The 16,414-nt window shown below is 41.2% G+C and overlaps 1 protein-coding gene across 1 annotated transcript in view; it reads right to left on the bottom strand.

The window, feature by feature from the left end:
* Positions 1 to 16,163, bottom strand: part of LNX2 (ligand of numb-protein X 2) — a 60,091-nt gene extending 43,928 nt beyond the window's left edge. The window contains exon 1 of the mRNA XM_041416042.1: positions 16,041 to 16,163. The gene's annotated coding sequence lies outside the window, so the exon portion shown is untranslated. The remainder of the gene's footprint in view (positions 1 to 16,040) is intronic.
* Positions 16,164 to 16,414: the final 251 nt, after the last annotated feature.

Raw genomic sequence — 16,414 nt, 5'->3', positions numbered from 1 at the left:
CCTTCAAAAGACCTGAGTGGCTGAAGGAAGCCTGTTCTCCTGAGTGTTGAACCTGTTCCCTCCAACAACGTGGAGTTTAACACACAGACTCTGCAGCTTTAGCAGCAGTCTGTGTGTGCTTAAAATGTTAAATCTTAAAATGTTATATTTCGTGTTTAGTAGCAACACAAAATCTAACATTTTAAGATTTCATTTAAACTAAAGCATGCCACATGACTGCAAAGAGCAGCTGAATAATGAGATTTATGGGAAAGAAAGAAAAACCTACCACAAAACCCCATATTACAGGGACCAAAAAAAAAAAAAAGCATTCACACAGGAAAAGGTAAACAACTTTTACTCTCATTAAAAAGTTGAGAAATGTGCACACCACCACTAAAATATAATTAATACACAGCCTTCAGGAGAGTCCAAAGGAGCAATTTAATTAACCACCCACTGATTTCATAAATGACAAGAACACACAAAGGTAATGGCACCTTATAATTGAAAATGTCCTGTTTATTTAGCTGAGCAATTGTGCTGGTCTATGTTGTGCATAAATATGAGGAAACACATTTTCAACTCATGGCATTTTAACATTGTAAGGTGTAACAGAACAACATACTGCCCACAATACAGTCACTGTGTACTCCACTTACTTAATACCTTTACCCAATAATCTCTATGTTTAACCTTTATGAACTTTTCTGATGGGCTTTTTCTACACCCTCTTCAGAAATGTGGAAGAGCTGTGGAGGAAAAAAAAAGAATTTTACTGGTATGCCACTTCAAACAAACTATTGCCTCATTCAGGGACTTAGCTCATATCTGCAGTTCTCCCATTTTCGTACAAAAAGACCCTCTGTAAGCCCCATGAAATATTTCTGCTGATGATCTTCTAAACTCATTTTCTCATTTTCTTTCTTTCCTTTCACATGAAGAAAGCTTCCTTTCAGCTACTACATCCTTTGTAAAGGAAAAAGAGAAGCAGCTCTTACCAAGGTAGAAAAAGAACGTAGTGAAACATGTGAAAGGCTCTTCCCTGGTTTTTTCACTGAACTTCTGAGGGATAAAGCTGGAATTAATATTCCTTTTCTGATTCACAAAACTCAAAATGCCCTTGTGCTGCTACATTAAAACCATCAAAGTCTATTTGACTGAACATGAAACAGAGCAACATCTGAATTTATGAGCTGTTCATCTCCCTATCTAATGGACACACTTAGAAGCATTCAAAAGAGATGTGCAGAAACTGGAGAAGGCCCAGAGAGGGGAAAGATGATCAAAGGCGTGGAAAGTCTGCCATATGAGGAGTGGCTGAGAGAACTGGGTTTGTTCAGCCTTGAGGAAAGCTTGGGGGAGACTTTATCAACATGTTCCAGTATTTAGAGGGTGGCTACAAAGAAGCTGGAGACTCTATTCTACAAGGAGCCACATGGAAAACATGAGAGCTTATGGGTAAAAGCCATACCTGTGAAGATTCTGATTGGACACAAAAGGAATGTTTTTCACAATGAGAACGATCAGCCATTGGAATAATGTCCCCAGGGAAATGGTGGATTCCCAAATGGTGGACACTTTCAAGATGGATCTAGAGAGGGTGCTGCACCATCTTGTCTAGCCTGTGCTTTTGTCAAAAAAGGTTGGACCAGATGATCCTTGAGGTCCCTTCCATCCTGGTATTTTCTGATTTTATGACTTATACTTGCTGTGGGGCATACATAATTTAAAATAACAGACTGAAAAGATTATTCAGGCATAAAAGTCTCCACAGCAAAGCTGACTTGCCAGACTTTTAAAAGGCTTTCCCAACAGGATTCAACAACATACCATACAATGATCTTCAGCAGTCCAACACCATCACAGCAGCAGGGTGTACAAGGATGGATGTCTTGCACATCAGTCTCAGATCCCTCATCAGCCACCACGCAATGACATCAATGACTTTATATCACACTATCTCCCTCTCCACCTAGCACAGAAAAAGCATTCCTCAACAGAAATTGCAGCATTAAATGTTGATCCCAACAGCATCGCTGCACAATGAAACTATCTGAAGTGATTAGTTCACATGTACACATTAAATACACACTTCTGCAATTCTGGATCCAAGAATGAAATCTTTGCCTGGTGGTATTAGCTGGTCATGTTGACTGTTCCTGAGGATTTCCCATCATTAGGTGTTTATGATATTTACTCAGTCTGTAGCAAACTGTTACCAGCCATACCTAGGTGGATTAGCTGCCCATCAGTGATGCCACTTTTTTAAATGACAAAACCTTCCATTACATTTATGCACCCTGGTTTATTTACCAATCACATGAGGAAAGAAGAGTTCTTGAATAAATACCATAAAGCATGTTTCACATGTTGACTGAAAGCCTTCACATCAGAAACTGGCAGGTCCCAGGTACTGCCTGTACCCCACACCCCAGTAACAGCACCTTTGGGTTCCTTGTTATTACTCCTTTTGGTCCTCAAAGGACTTCCAGGCACATTACTACAGGATTCAGCACAACAGCTTTTTCTAATGGTTAATCATGGTAACTGCTGCATGTTTCCAGGATGCATTCACCCTGTGAAAATGGTTTCGATTTTCTGCTTCTAAATGTTATAAAAAATATATTGCTTAAACTCTAATACATCATTCAATTGTCTGCAGCTTCCAAAACAATCAGGACTGCTCAAACTGAGTTGTTTCTAATGTTTACTACTGAAAAGAAATTTATCAGAAATAATTACCTTATTCCAGTCTACCAACATATTTTGAAAGAAAATCATGCTCCACAAGTCTCTGAAAGAACTCCATTTACCTATCATATTGCTCCCTAACAACTGCACTCAAAGTTTCTCCAATGGTCTTACCTGCTGTAAGAGCCCACATGTAGTACACAGATTCCATGTGCTAAGTTAACAAGGTAAGAAGCATCAGGAAAGAGACTGACCACAGCTAGAAAAAGCCCTTAATCATACAATACTTGTTACAAGTGTTGTGCTCCACTGGGGAAACCTCTCAAAGATAAGCAGTGTTTTGTAACTCACCAAAAGTCACCTGGGATGCAGGACAGATGGAAAGTAACAGGGAATCCTCACTAGCACAGAAGAGCTCTTAATTTTTCACAAAATACCAGAACTTCCCATTGCAGCAAGCAGAAATTCCAGATCTTGAAGGCAACCTTCCTGTAGGAATTCCTGTTCTGCCTGTTTCTTTTTAAGTGGGTTAAATGCTGCCTATTTCCCCCCTACTGCTAGGAAGATTATTTTTTCCTTTATAACAGCATTCTCCCAAGTTCTCCCCTACACAAGTTTGAAGAGACAGCCAAGGTTGTTGGCAGCTTGTTTATGAAACTGGCCCTCACTATTTCCCCAGTCAGGCCAGAAGGACAGACAGTAGCTGCCTATCCTCCCTCCTGGGGTGATCCCTTCAGCCTACTTCTATGGGATATGAGATGGATGCAAGGAAATAAGTTATTGAGTGATCAAAATACACACTGAAAAATAATTCATTTTAAGTATTACATGAGAGATATAAATAGTCTATTAATTGCATCTTCTAGATTAATTTCTAATTCCATTAGGTCATGGCACAGTGAAGTAATTTAAATCAAGGGATTTAACAGCATTTTGAATTAGTTGAATAATGCTAAACCTTACTGTATATATTCAAGTATTTAACTCACAAGAGCTGGGTTGTTTTTTTTTTTTTTACCATTCTGTAGTATTAGGTTAAATATCAAATGGATTTCATTACCATTCCTGGTAGAGAACCTTATTTAAATTTTACAAGAATAATTGAAAATAAACAACACCATTTCACATTGAAACACAACTTAAACCTTTTAACTTAAAAGAGCTCAATTAAACAAATCATATTTATTATTATTACAAAATTAATTCTTTTGGTGCAGTAATATTGCTTTTTTCCCATCTGTCCCCACTGCAACCAAAGGCTTGTTCAATTTCTACCACTGAACAGCCCTTCCATTTGCTGGTATTCCACTACAGCACATAATTGTGAAAGCAGATGAGTCTTGCCTTAAGCTTGGATCATTGCTCCCAAAAATCTCATCCTTGAAAAATTTTTCATTTGCAATATTAGAATAAATAGAAAATAAAGTATTGTCCAGCGTGTTTTTTCAGTTTCTCTGCACACCAGCAGTTTGACTACCTCAACATCAACAGGCCTGCTCAGCACAGCCCACGCAGATTCCTCAAGCCAGCAGCTCAGACAACACTTGCTATGTTTTAGCAAGTACCTGCTGCTGACTGCTTCCACTTGCACAGGCTTCCCCATGGCTTCTGGCTGTACAAGCAACCCTCAGGGTGCCTTTCACTAGCTCTATCTCATTTCACATCTTAAGAGAACAGAACACAGGGCTCAGCTCAGGTAACTTGTAGCTCACAAATTCAGATCTTATGCCATCTCCCTACACCTCTACTAGCATCAGAGCTGAAGGGTTATTTTTAGAATGTCTTATGTATGTACATTACCTGGTTTTAGTGAAACAGAAAACAGAAAATTCTACTCAAAGAAAAATACACAGACTATCTGCTGTAAAACTGTCTGGGCAAACAACTTAAAAATTCCTTAAGGACATCAAATGTCCTTAAACTCAATTTTCAGAATTGAGGGGAGTCCACTCTACTGCTACATTTCCTAAGTAGTTTCTTACAGAAGAATTACATTAAGAGTTGGGGAAAAAATTCAGTTATTTCCATGCCAAGGCCTGTATTCCCTTTTTATAAACTCAAGGATTTCTAAATACACGTAAACATCTTAAATAAATAAATAAAACACAGGAAAATTTTTCTTCCATGCTTTGCAGTGTAACGAGAACGGTACTTTTCCTTTACTGCATTATTATGTTCTGGTACTAACCCAAAAGTTCACACCGTTTTCATTTCTTTATTGCCAATAGCCATCTAGGAAATGCTGCCATCAATAGTAAATCTACATGAAGTCACACTCCTCTGGTGCATTTTGTGAATAGCAATCAGTTCATAACACAATCCTGTTCGGTTTAAATTCAGTTTATTCTTCATTTACTCTGCTAGCCCAACTCTAATTTATTATATTTTCTGGTACATTTGATTTTGAATATTATGACATCCTGGCTCATGCCATTAGAGAGGAAACATAAAATGGTGAGGATGTCTAGGGACAGCTGAGAGTAAGATAGCAACAGCCTGGAAAATTAACAATACCACTGTCTGTGCTCAGCAGGACTGCTCCCGCATTAGCACTAAAAAAATATTTCTCTAATACAGACTTGTCATCCAGGAATAGCCTCAGGCGCACCATAAAACCCCAGCCAGCACAACAGGCAGCTGGGGTGGTTGGGGTGGGGGCAGACAGCAGTCTCCGAGCCCACTGGGGCAGCTCAGCTGCAGAAGAAAACAAACGCTGGCCCTGCTGCTGCTTGGAGCTCACCAAAGAAAGAAACCAACACGGTTCTAAATGCCATCAATACTATATACATTTATTTTTTGGTGGGCTTGCACTGTCTCGGTCCTAGCTACCATCTCTTTCTCCCAGCACCCAAGGTGAGAGAGACAGCAGCCAGAAACCTGCCCAGAGGACCTTTCTTGAGAAGCTGGGCAGAAGTGAGGGCTTCACCTTCCCCTCCAGCTTGGTGACCGACTGCATTAACCTTCAGGGCACACTGCCAGCCCCACCTGCTTACTCAGGCTTTTGCCAACAAGGGAAGCTCTCACTGCACTGCTATGTCCTTCGAAGATGCATCCTCTTTTGCTTACTTCTTGCTCCTGCCTAACATTTGGAGTTGCAACTCCTGAATCCAGAAAACAGAGGAGCAGTCCTGATGGGGAAATATCAGACTCTTGTATTGATATCCAACCTTTTTTCCTACAACAGATTCTGACAACCTCAAACATGAAAAACGCTTATGTTTCTGCACAGCTTGCCCTGTCCCAAGAAATTCCACACTGGGTTTTGAAAACAATGTATATTTCCCTTCTTTTGTCTGTTGTTCTGAAAGCCTGAAAACTGCTTACCAAAACAACATGCAAGAGTGAATGCTTACAGGCAGGCCCAAAAGGGGCTGCCAGCATTGGAAAGAAGTTGCAGTGGGGGAAATCTGGCTGGACCCAAAACCTCACTCATTACTTTGTCCTCCAGAAACAAATCAAGCAGACTTATTTTCCCCTAAAGGATAATACAGTTTTCAGCTGTCTCTAAGCTGTCTTGTAGCTCAGGCAGTATTTCCAGCTCCTTCTAAACCTCACAAGCAATAAGGATTTTACTAATGATGTAGTTGCTGCAACTGTTGCATTAAAAAGATGACGCCTACAATTACATGGAGGCAATTTACAAAACTAAGAAGTGCCATGCTTTAGCTTATCAACTGTCTTTCAATTTTCCCTCACTTCTCCTGAACTGGTTGTAACTCAGTCGCTGGTTTCTGTTCTGAAGCTTTTCGCCCCCCCACAACTAGATCCCACACAAAGGACAGACACAAAAGGGAGTGGCAAAAAGGATGCTTAAGCATACTTCCACTGCTAAGTTACTTGATTTCACACTTAGGAAACCCCACTGAAAGACAGTTATTGGTGCATGAGAAATAGGGAGTACAGCTTGTGAAGCCTGATGGAGTCAAAGCAAATCAAATCAGGCCATATTTAGTGGATGAAGAGGAACAGAGGGGCTCTTTCCTCCTGTTAAGTGCCATCACACACCCCAGTGCAATGCAACATTACCACCATGATGAGAAAAAAAGGCTCCTCTCATTTTGGTGTGTTGGTACCAGGAAAACACACCCCCCAAGCTCTTCAGAAGCAATGACAACCCCGGCTGTAACCATTTCCCCTTTTCAATCCCGTATACTGGTTAAGTCACCTGCCTATGCTTACACTGCAAATCAATGCACACACTCCAGTGTCTCCCTGCACCTGCTCTCATTACCCTCTGTTTGAAACAAATCCTGAATTGAGACTGGAGACTTGATTTCGCTACCCAGCGGGCAGAGTAATCATCAATAATTGATGTCAGTTGGTTTCATTTGGGGCACTGCCTCGGGCATGCAAGGGAAAGTTATGGTATGCACCAAGGAAAGGAGGATTTGTATATAAAATTATTTGATAATCTGAAAAAATCCCTCAGTAAACAAATTTACAGATAATCGTATTAAAGATTAGGGTTGTTTTAAAACAATGCAGAATGTATTCGAGAACATCTGGGGAAAAAGATGGTTGTACTAAAAGCAAAATCTTTGGGGAAAATATCATCCCCCTCAAACAGGAAACAGTAATTAATTCCTTATTAAATCCTAATCCTTGTCAATTCGTGTTAAATCAGATTACATTTTCTAATAAAGACTGTTATTGCTATACTTAAATGCAATTTTATAGATAAATACATAAATATATTTACATACAGTTTTAACTCTGATTAAATGACTGCTTGATTATTTCACTTATTAATTGCTTCCAATTAATTTCAAATTTGAGAAGCAGGATAATTTTATGTCAAAAAACTAAGTTTAATATTAAATAAGGACAGAAAAACCTGTGGACTAAGAAAATATATCATGATAGCAAAAGCAATTTGAAGTCTTTCCTTTCATGTTTACTCATCAGTTGGAAAATTAAGAAAATAATTCCTTTTATCTTACAAAGGTTACTCTTTTTCCATCACCCATTTACTGTGTTCTGAAGTTTTGGTGTGGCAATTTATGTAAAAATCCCCACAGTGAAACCCACAAACTGTTCCTGACATTTTCTATAATCAGTGTTGACAATTAACAGTACTGCTCTTCTATTTAAACAGTGCATGACTGAAGCTCCTCACTGCTGTAACTGCTGACAGCATCAGAAGATTATTTACTCCACAACTGAACAATAATTAAACAGAACTGAACAATAATTAAATTGGTAAAAACATCCTAGATCGTATTTCTATAATGTCTTTCACTAATGTCATGGGTTTGCACGCATCAATTTGTATTTCTTTTCTGTTCTTCCATAAAAATACTTAATGTTAGAGTTAAATCTGGCAGGATTTCTAAGATCTGAAAAGAAAAAAGGAAAGAAGGAAAGAAAAGAGAAAGTACAGGGTTTGTTTTTTCTCTTTTTACGCTGTTTTACTTCTTTACATACAGAAATTAATTTTTTATATATACACACACATGTAAAGTTCAGTGACAGGCAGAAAGTTAACCAGATCTGTACAAGCAGCAATTGAGCCTTAGCAAAGAAAGTACATGACGGATGCTTTGCTGTAACCGTATCATCATAACTGTGTCGAATCCAGTGACTTCCTTGGCAGCAGAAGCAGGCAAAAGGATTCTCATGGCCATAAAGGACCCTATGGAGTCACCACTGTGAATTGAGTTATATAGTCATGCTACAGGGATGGCAAAATAGGACTCAACATGTGATACATCACCTGAAAAATGGTGATTATATATACAATCATATAAAGGATAGCAATATATACAGGATATATATATAGATATATCCATATATCCTGTATATATAAATACATACAGGATAGCAATTGCTCCTAGCACACATGGGTGCATTGTAGTGAAGTCCCTTCTCTCCTGCATATCAACTTAACCTGCTTAGTAGGTTTTTGGGTATAGAAGGACTATAGGAACACTTTAGAACAAACCATGCTCTTTATCCTCAAAGTCACTATCAGCTAAAACATAACTCTCTCCTCTTTGACAATTTGAGGCAAAAATAAAAATCTCAGCACAATGTTGACATTACTGTGTAAAATAAGTTGCCTTCACTGAACTTGAGGCTTACTTAAAGGCTTCACCTGTTGTGAAACTCACATGTGATTGTTTGTAGAAGGCAAGTCAAGCTGTACCCAAAATTGCCTAGTCAAGTATCTTCAACTTCGTAACAGCTCAACACTTCAGAACATTTCCTGGCTTCACAGCTTTCCAAACTTTTCAAAATATGAGGTAGGAAAGCATTACACTTCTGCAGCGTTTCTCTGGTCAGCGGCACGCATCCCTTACGGCAGAATTTGAAAGGACTGTTAACAGTTTTCATTTCACACTCCAGTAACCCAAAATCTTGTGTTACCACTCACTTTAGTGTTAATTTCCCCACAGATTCTCATTTTCTGCTTACACAGCAAGACAGCTAAGGTCAAGTGCTCAGACAAGCTGTGCTGCTGATTCTCCTTTTTACCACCACTGAATCACCTTCACTTTTGCTTCACCGCAAAGTTATTTTCCCTGCAAAAAAGCAGTAGAGCCACATTCAATAGAAAGTCAGCAGCTACAGTCATTGGATTTCAAAGTGGGAAAAAAACCCTCCTCACAACTAAATCCTTATAGATTTATGCTGGATCATTCCAACACTGTATAAATACACCACGACAGGTATATTTGCTGCTTTGCATGTGGTGAAGTCCAATTCAGTTCATGTCCCTTCCAGCTACAGAATATAAAAGTATCAGTGCTGAACAGACATGCTGAGCAAACCCCCTGATAACAGGAATGAAGAGTAGTTACTTTGCCAAAGTAGAAAGATACCTTTTTTACTGGTGATTTCAAAAAAAGAAGCATTTGAGAGCTGTCACTGAATTCTTATGAAGCTTTCATATGCGTACGTACAGACCTAACACACAGTTTTAAGACATTTGCACTAAATGCATGACAGATCCACAAGTATTTTTAGCCTAATCTAACTTGAATTAGTCTAGCCTTACCTTTAACATCTAAAAGGAATTAGAATAATTAAAAAGCAAACCCAAAATCTGAAGGCATTCAATACTGGTTTAATAAAAGGTAGGAAACCCTGTGAATTTTAAACCTTCAGAATTTTAAACCAGCAGAAATGACAGTTTAGCAATGGACTAATTGTAAAAATAGACCAGGAATTGACTGGTACTAATTTTTAATTAACATAAAGGCAGGAACTGGGTGAACCTTCATTAGCTTCTGTCAATAACAATAAAAAGCTGAGCAAACAGCTCTAGAACAAACAAGACATAAAAACAGGAAAAAGAGGCCAGACAGAAGGAAACCCTCATCAACCTGCTCCGGAAGAAGCTTGGCTGAAAACGTATGTTGAGAAGTTTAAAAACCAGGTTACTTCAGAGTTGGGGCAGCCCCTGGGGTGCACTGGGGAGAGCTGTAGTGCGCACACACTGTGCCAAGGGTGCTCAGAGTTGTTTGATCAGGACAGGGTTCATGGCAAACTCTCCAACACGATCAGAACGCTTACACAACACATCAGTATCTATGTGGTCTTGTGATGCATTGACCAGCTTTCACTTACAGTTAATTCATTCTGGTAATAAACAAGTGTTAAACAACTCGATTTAAAAAAAGCAACACAAGAGAAAATTACATGGGCCAGGGCAATAGACCCAGTAAGAAGAGGGAAGAAGACAAAGAAGGGTGGGCTATTGGTAAATAAATGCATTATCTTGGAAGCAACAATAAGCAATTCTCCTCTGCGTGAAATGGCGATAATAGCAACTGGTTTGGGTATTTTCTGTATCTTTTAACCTCCAAACATATAGAGGCAACTTAACAAGATGTATACCTCAGTATTTAATCTACCACAGATATTCAGTGCACTATCCATGAGGCATCCAGGCATTAAGGTCTCCAGCATCCTCCTTGAAATGGGACTTGCTCTAGATGGAGTACTTGGCCCTAAGATGGACTTCGAACATGCTGCTCTGCACAGGCTGTTGCTGATGGCAGTGGAAGAACCAGCTGTGTGGCAGTCAGAATGTGGTTAGCTTAAGAGCCTTGTAAGGGTTATCGGCTTTCTTGGTGTTTTGGTTTTGCTGGTCAATTAGAGGAATTACGTGGCTGACATGGCCATAGCCACAGAAACCCCCACCAGAGGCTCCATTCTACAGCCACTACGACACAGCTCATTTCATCTGGGGACTACGAGGTATGTACACAAAAGCACTTTCACTTCATGACAAAGTAAAATGCACCAACAAAGGTGGCTCACTGATACCAGCCAAATATTTTTAAATTAAGACCTTGTTCAGGAATGCCAACCAAAACTCAATGTGCAGAAAAATCACAACACCTGGATTCTGAAATGTTGCTTTGTATCATAATAAAAGCCTCCTGGCTTGGTCCTTTCAAAGCAAACATAACATTCCTGTGGCAGAACACAACAGTTTGTCTTAGCACAAGACAGAAATCACAGAAAATTGCTTTCCACAAACTGCTTTCTGTACACAAGTCAGCCTCCACCAGCTTTGGTTGAATTTCAATTTTCTTCTGTTGTGCCAAAAAACCTCTGCTGCACCAGCTTTCTTCTTTCTATCTATGAACTCTGAAACAAGGATTAGCACCAATCTGAAGAACAAAGAAGGCCACAGGAAGGTAAGAGCTTAAAATCCTCCATCACTGGTATTCTTTGGTCTTTTGACATCAGTTTTTGACAATGATGCTGCAGTAAGAGAGGGTTGTCTGTGCAGAGAGCTCAGATTCAAGTAAAAATTGTATGTGAAGAACATAACAAAAATCTACACAAGTACAACTGCAAGAGTCAATAAAAATGTCAGCATTTAAGAACACTGACTTGAACCCAATAATAAACTGTGCTTACTCCCAATTGCCTTCTAAAGAGCCAGCCTCTGGGAATGTACAACACAGGCATCCTGACATGTTCCACTGGCCTTGTGCAACCCCTTTGGAGAAGGTCATGGGAACACACAGTGGTACTGTGATCTCAGGGGCTGGGGAACACAGCCTGTATCACACTTCAAAATCACTCCCGCTGCAAGGAATGTACAAAGCAGAAGCAGGAAGCATGTAGCTCATTTTTCCCCATTCTGCAGAATAATATCTGATAGTACTACACCACTCCAGGCAACACAATCCAAAAGTCCTGGTTTGCCTTTCTGCAACTACTGGGTGTCTCCCTTTGCCCAGGCACTTATGGGTTCTCCTTTAACATGGATCACTTTTCATTGTGCTCTATCGCTAGAAAAAGGATGAATAAGTCATAGTTCCTTCTGTTTCATTCTCTAGAACTACTTACTACTACCATTTAACAACATTTTAAAACTGGATTAGTTCATATATTGGATATACTACTTGAGCAAATTGCATTTTGTTCTACAAACAAGGGTTCTTCTAAAAAATTTGTACAGTCAATCAAAGAGTGGTTAAAAGTGTCAAATCTCTCCAAACACATACAAAAACAATTCCTCTTCCAAATGACAGAAGAGCCAACAAGAAGAGGTGCTATGCTGAACCTTGTTCTCACCAACAAAGAGGTTCTGGTACAGAATGTGAAGCTAGGGGGGAGCCTTGGCTGCAGTGACCTTGCAATGGTGGTGTTTGAGGACTTCAGGGCAGTGAGCAGGGAGTACAGCAGGCTCAGCACCCTGGGCTTCAGGAGAGCAGACTGGCTTCTCCAGGGATCTGCTTTGTTGAGCATCATGGGATAATATTCTCAAGGGAAGAAGAGACAAAAAAGGCTGGTTAATATTTAAAGATCACCTCCCCCAAAATGAGGCTTTGAGCAACCTGGACTAGTGGCAGGTGTTCCTTCCTAGGGGGATTGAAACTAGATGATCTGTAAGGTCCCTTTCTACCCAAACCATTCTGTGATGACTCAATGATTCCTCTCTGTGGAATGAAGGAAAAACAGCCAGGCAAAATAGAATATCTATCACTCCATCCCAAAGTGAACCCACTCTTCCTGGATAAAAATTACCTTCCATATAACATTGATCTGACTCATTCATCATCTAATAATTACTTTCCTACCCTATTTGATCTGGCTTATTGTGATGACAGTGAGAGAATTCTAGACATTCTTAACAACATGCCACAACTCCAGAGCAGTATTAACTTGCTTACTTGAAGCAAAAATGAGACTGCAAATATTGAACTATGTTACCCCAAGTTTCCATGTCAAAAATAGTCCCCATTATTTGAACGGAAAAAATGCAAAACTTGTATGCTCACAAGTTATCTGACTTTATGTCAAACAGCTGCACAATTTGGCTTTTGTGTTCACCACTTAACACACAGCTCAGCAGGAGAGACTCTGCAAGAGATTCCACTCCTGCTCCAGCCCGCAAATTACTTGCTAAACTGACATCAGTTGAAATAACAATCTATGAGAACATAAAGGACTGGCATCTCTGGTACCACCAAAGTGCTCCAGAAATTGAAGACCCGTGGCACTGCAGAGCACAATGCAAGGATGAAGCCAGTGGGGTACAGCACTGATATCCCCTTGTAACACAACAGCGGGGCTGGGGGCATCTCCACATGTGTCAAGGTGCAGCCCAGTCCCATCAGCCACCCACACTATCTCACACGGAATACAGAGCAGTCAGGATGAAAACACATGACAGGTTGAGCCCAAGAATTTTGCAAACATAAATCCCAACCTCAAAAACATTTACATGTAGGCTTATCATTAAGCCTAAGAGCAGACCCTGCCATTCCAAAAGAAATACCTGGATGTTTAAAATTAAGCATATGCAAGCACAAATATCTACAGAATTAGAACAAAAAAAAAACCACAAAAAGAACGGTCCACAATATTATTAATTTTTATTACTCCACAGAAACCTTGACCTATCAATTATATAACTTAATGCTAACATTTAAAGCATTTTCTTCTACAAAAGGCACTACAATTTCTAAAGGACAAACTCCACTGACCTAATAAAGCAATTAAACAGCATGCAATTCAATGGTGTCACATTAAAATGCTTTTGCCAACCAAATCAACAAAGAATTTTCAAATATCAGAGACAAGCCACTGGCATATCAAATAGGCAACCAGCTTCCCCTGGTACCTTGTACATCAGGGAGCATTTTAACACCAAATGAATGCTGTTTTCTTATTAGTTACAGCTATTAATGTCTAGTAGCTCTTTAAACAAGCAACATTTTGCTGATGCAAGACAATAATTTATATTAATTATCTAGTACACATCATGTCTTTACACATTTCACTTTGATATTGTTGGTATAACTTCTTCCCAGTTGCTTTCAAATATGTTAACATTTTTTAGAAGTACAGAAGAAGGAGATGAAAGAAGAGGGGGATATTTTGGCATATTTTCAGATACACAGTTTTAACTAGAAGCTAACAAACTTCAGCTGTTTTTTAGTAATGCAGGCCCATAAATATATACCAAGATTGAGACTGCTCAGTATGGGTAAAGGCTTACAAAAAAAGAAAATTTCACTGAGGTAATCAGTGCTTCCGTGAGAGTGCACAACAAACAAATGCCAAATGTTGCAATGTCAAAGCCACCATTTTTGGCAGGACAGGTTTTAGTAAGCTTATTCTTTAACCTGTCTCAAGAGAACAGTATTTTTCCACCCAATCACTGGCTTACATTCCTCTTGCAAAATTTTGTCCCTAAACTATCACATTATTTGTTCTTTTGGTAACAGAAAATTCAGGTGCAGTGTTAGGAAAAGATACTACCTTTGCAAACCACAGACCTGAGTCCAAGGCCCTGGGCTCCCCCTTGCTGAAGTCACCAAGCAAAGTTAATGGTGAGTACAGTTGGAAATTCAGTCCTGAAAACCCATGGCAAAATTATGAGCTTTTAAAAATATCCATACATTTTAGAATTGAATCAGTACAAACACTTTAAAACATATTATTACAACCTTTTTTTTAATAAAAAAAAAATCTACTTGGGCACAATAGTGTTCTTTGAAGCCTGCTGACTCTGGAGTTAATAATTTTATATTGTACTGTGTTCAGGAGAGAGGATCCCTTACTCAGGGATGTGATAATTAGAAAAAGAGTAATTATAAAGGACTCCTATTAAGTGTTACGGTTCTAGCAAATACACTGATACAACTTGTTTCCATTTTGAGCAAATTTTTTTTAAAAAGTCGGGGCAGCATATGGTACTAACATGTTTATTTTCCAAGTGGTAGCGACACTAACCAAAACCATCTGATGTTTCTTCCTAAGCCTCCTTGATCTGCGGCTGGATTGCAGCTTAGAATAAAGCACTACAAAGCCAGAAGTGGGTAGAGGAATAAAAAAATAAAATCAGGAATTCAAAGTGTTTATTTAATGAGAGTGCAGCTCAGACCACTCCCTATTTCGAACAGAAGTTCGAAAGTATTTATGATTAGAAATTTATTTCCAGAGACTATCAAATGTAGTCCCTTTGGACTAATCCCTCACAGACATTTTTTACTCTGCACACAAACAAAAACCAAACCCCTAAATCATGTAATTGAAAGAGGAATTAAAGGAAGATCAGAAGTACTTAACAGATTTCTAGAGAAGTAAGCAATCAGCACTATGCATTATGAACACGGTAAGAAAAGTCACCAGAGACGATCAGATTCATCCCTACCAGAGCTCCAGGAACGGTTTTCTCAGTTGACCACGGTACTATGATTCCGTCAAGAGCAATGATAATTTTAAAGTACGCCTTGTTAGAAGTATAAAAGACTAAAAGTTTTCCAAGCGCATTTTCAGTGCCAAGAGCTAACAAATGAGGGGAGAAACCAGGGAGTGCGGGTCAGAGCTCCGAGGGCTAGAGTGAACGTTCGGAAATAGCTGCCAACCACACGGACTCCAGCGGCATTTCGCAGCCAGCCCCGAGTTCCTCTGGCGCAGCTGTAAAACACACAACCTGAAACCCGCTCCTGCAGCAGGGGTTCGCTCGCAGCTGTTCCTCTGCCTCCCCCGCACGCAGTAATCTGACTCCTTTCCAGAAAAGAGCTTCTTTAATGAAGCCACACGAGAGCAGCATAGGTGTATCGGGGGACCCAGAACCAGGCGCTTTCCGAGTGGGTCTCCGGCACCCGAGCCCACAGCTCAGCCTCGCAGAGACGCGCTGCGGGGGCAGGCGCCGCCGAGCTCAGCCCCGCCGCCGAGCCGGGGACTCCAGGGCGGGGACGCTGCTCCCAGGCTCCCACCTCAGCCCCGCACGGCGGCTCCGGGGCCCGGCCCCACTCCCGTACTTGTTGCCTGCACAGAACGGCTCAGCCCGGCTCAGCCGCCCCCGCGGGGACCCCCGGCGCCGCTGCCACCGAGGGAGGCTGAGCGGGGCTGAGCCGCCCGGCACCGCGCGGGGCAGGGAAGTTACTCACCGGCTCCGCGCAGCGCTCTCCTCCTCAGCCGCGCCGGCTGCGCCCGCCCCGCCTTAGGGGAAGCAAACTCCGGGCAGCAGCACTTGGAGAACGTGTCTCGCCTGGCCGGGTCGGGCCGGTGCTCCCGCCTCCGCCCCCCGCCGCGGGCAGCGGTGCGGCCCAAGTGACAGCGGCGCTCCGCCACTCCGGCGGCGGCCCCGGGCGCGGGGCCGGGCGAACCGCAGCCTATGGCAGCGGGGCCGGGGCGGGACGCGGCGGAGCCCCGGGCCGGGGTGTCCCCGCCGCTCGCCTGATCGGCTGTGCGGAGCCCGGAGCGGTGGGGAGCGCGGGCGGGGCTGGCGCGGAGGAGGGGCCGGGTGGGGCGCTGCTCGCCC

This window comes from Onychostruthus taczanowskii, unplaced genomic scaffold (assembly GCF_017590055.1).
Source record: "Onychostruthus taczanowskii isolate IOZ18803 unplaced genomic scaffold, ASM1759005v1 scaffold50, whole genome shotgun sequence".
Lineage (NCBI taxonomy): Eukaryota > Metazoa > Chordata > Aves > Passeriformes > Passeridae > Onychostruthus > Onychostruthus taczanowskii.
Note: the sequence above shows the minus strand (reverse complement) of the source record. Positions and strands in the feature narration are given on the sequence as shown.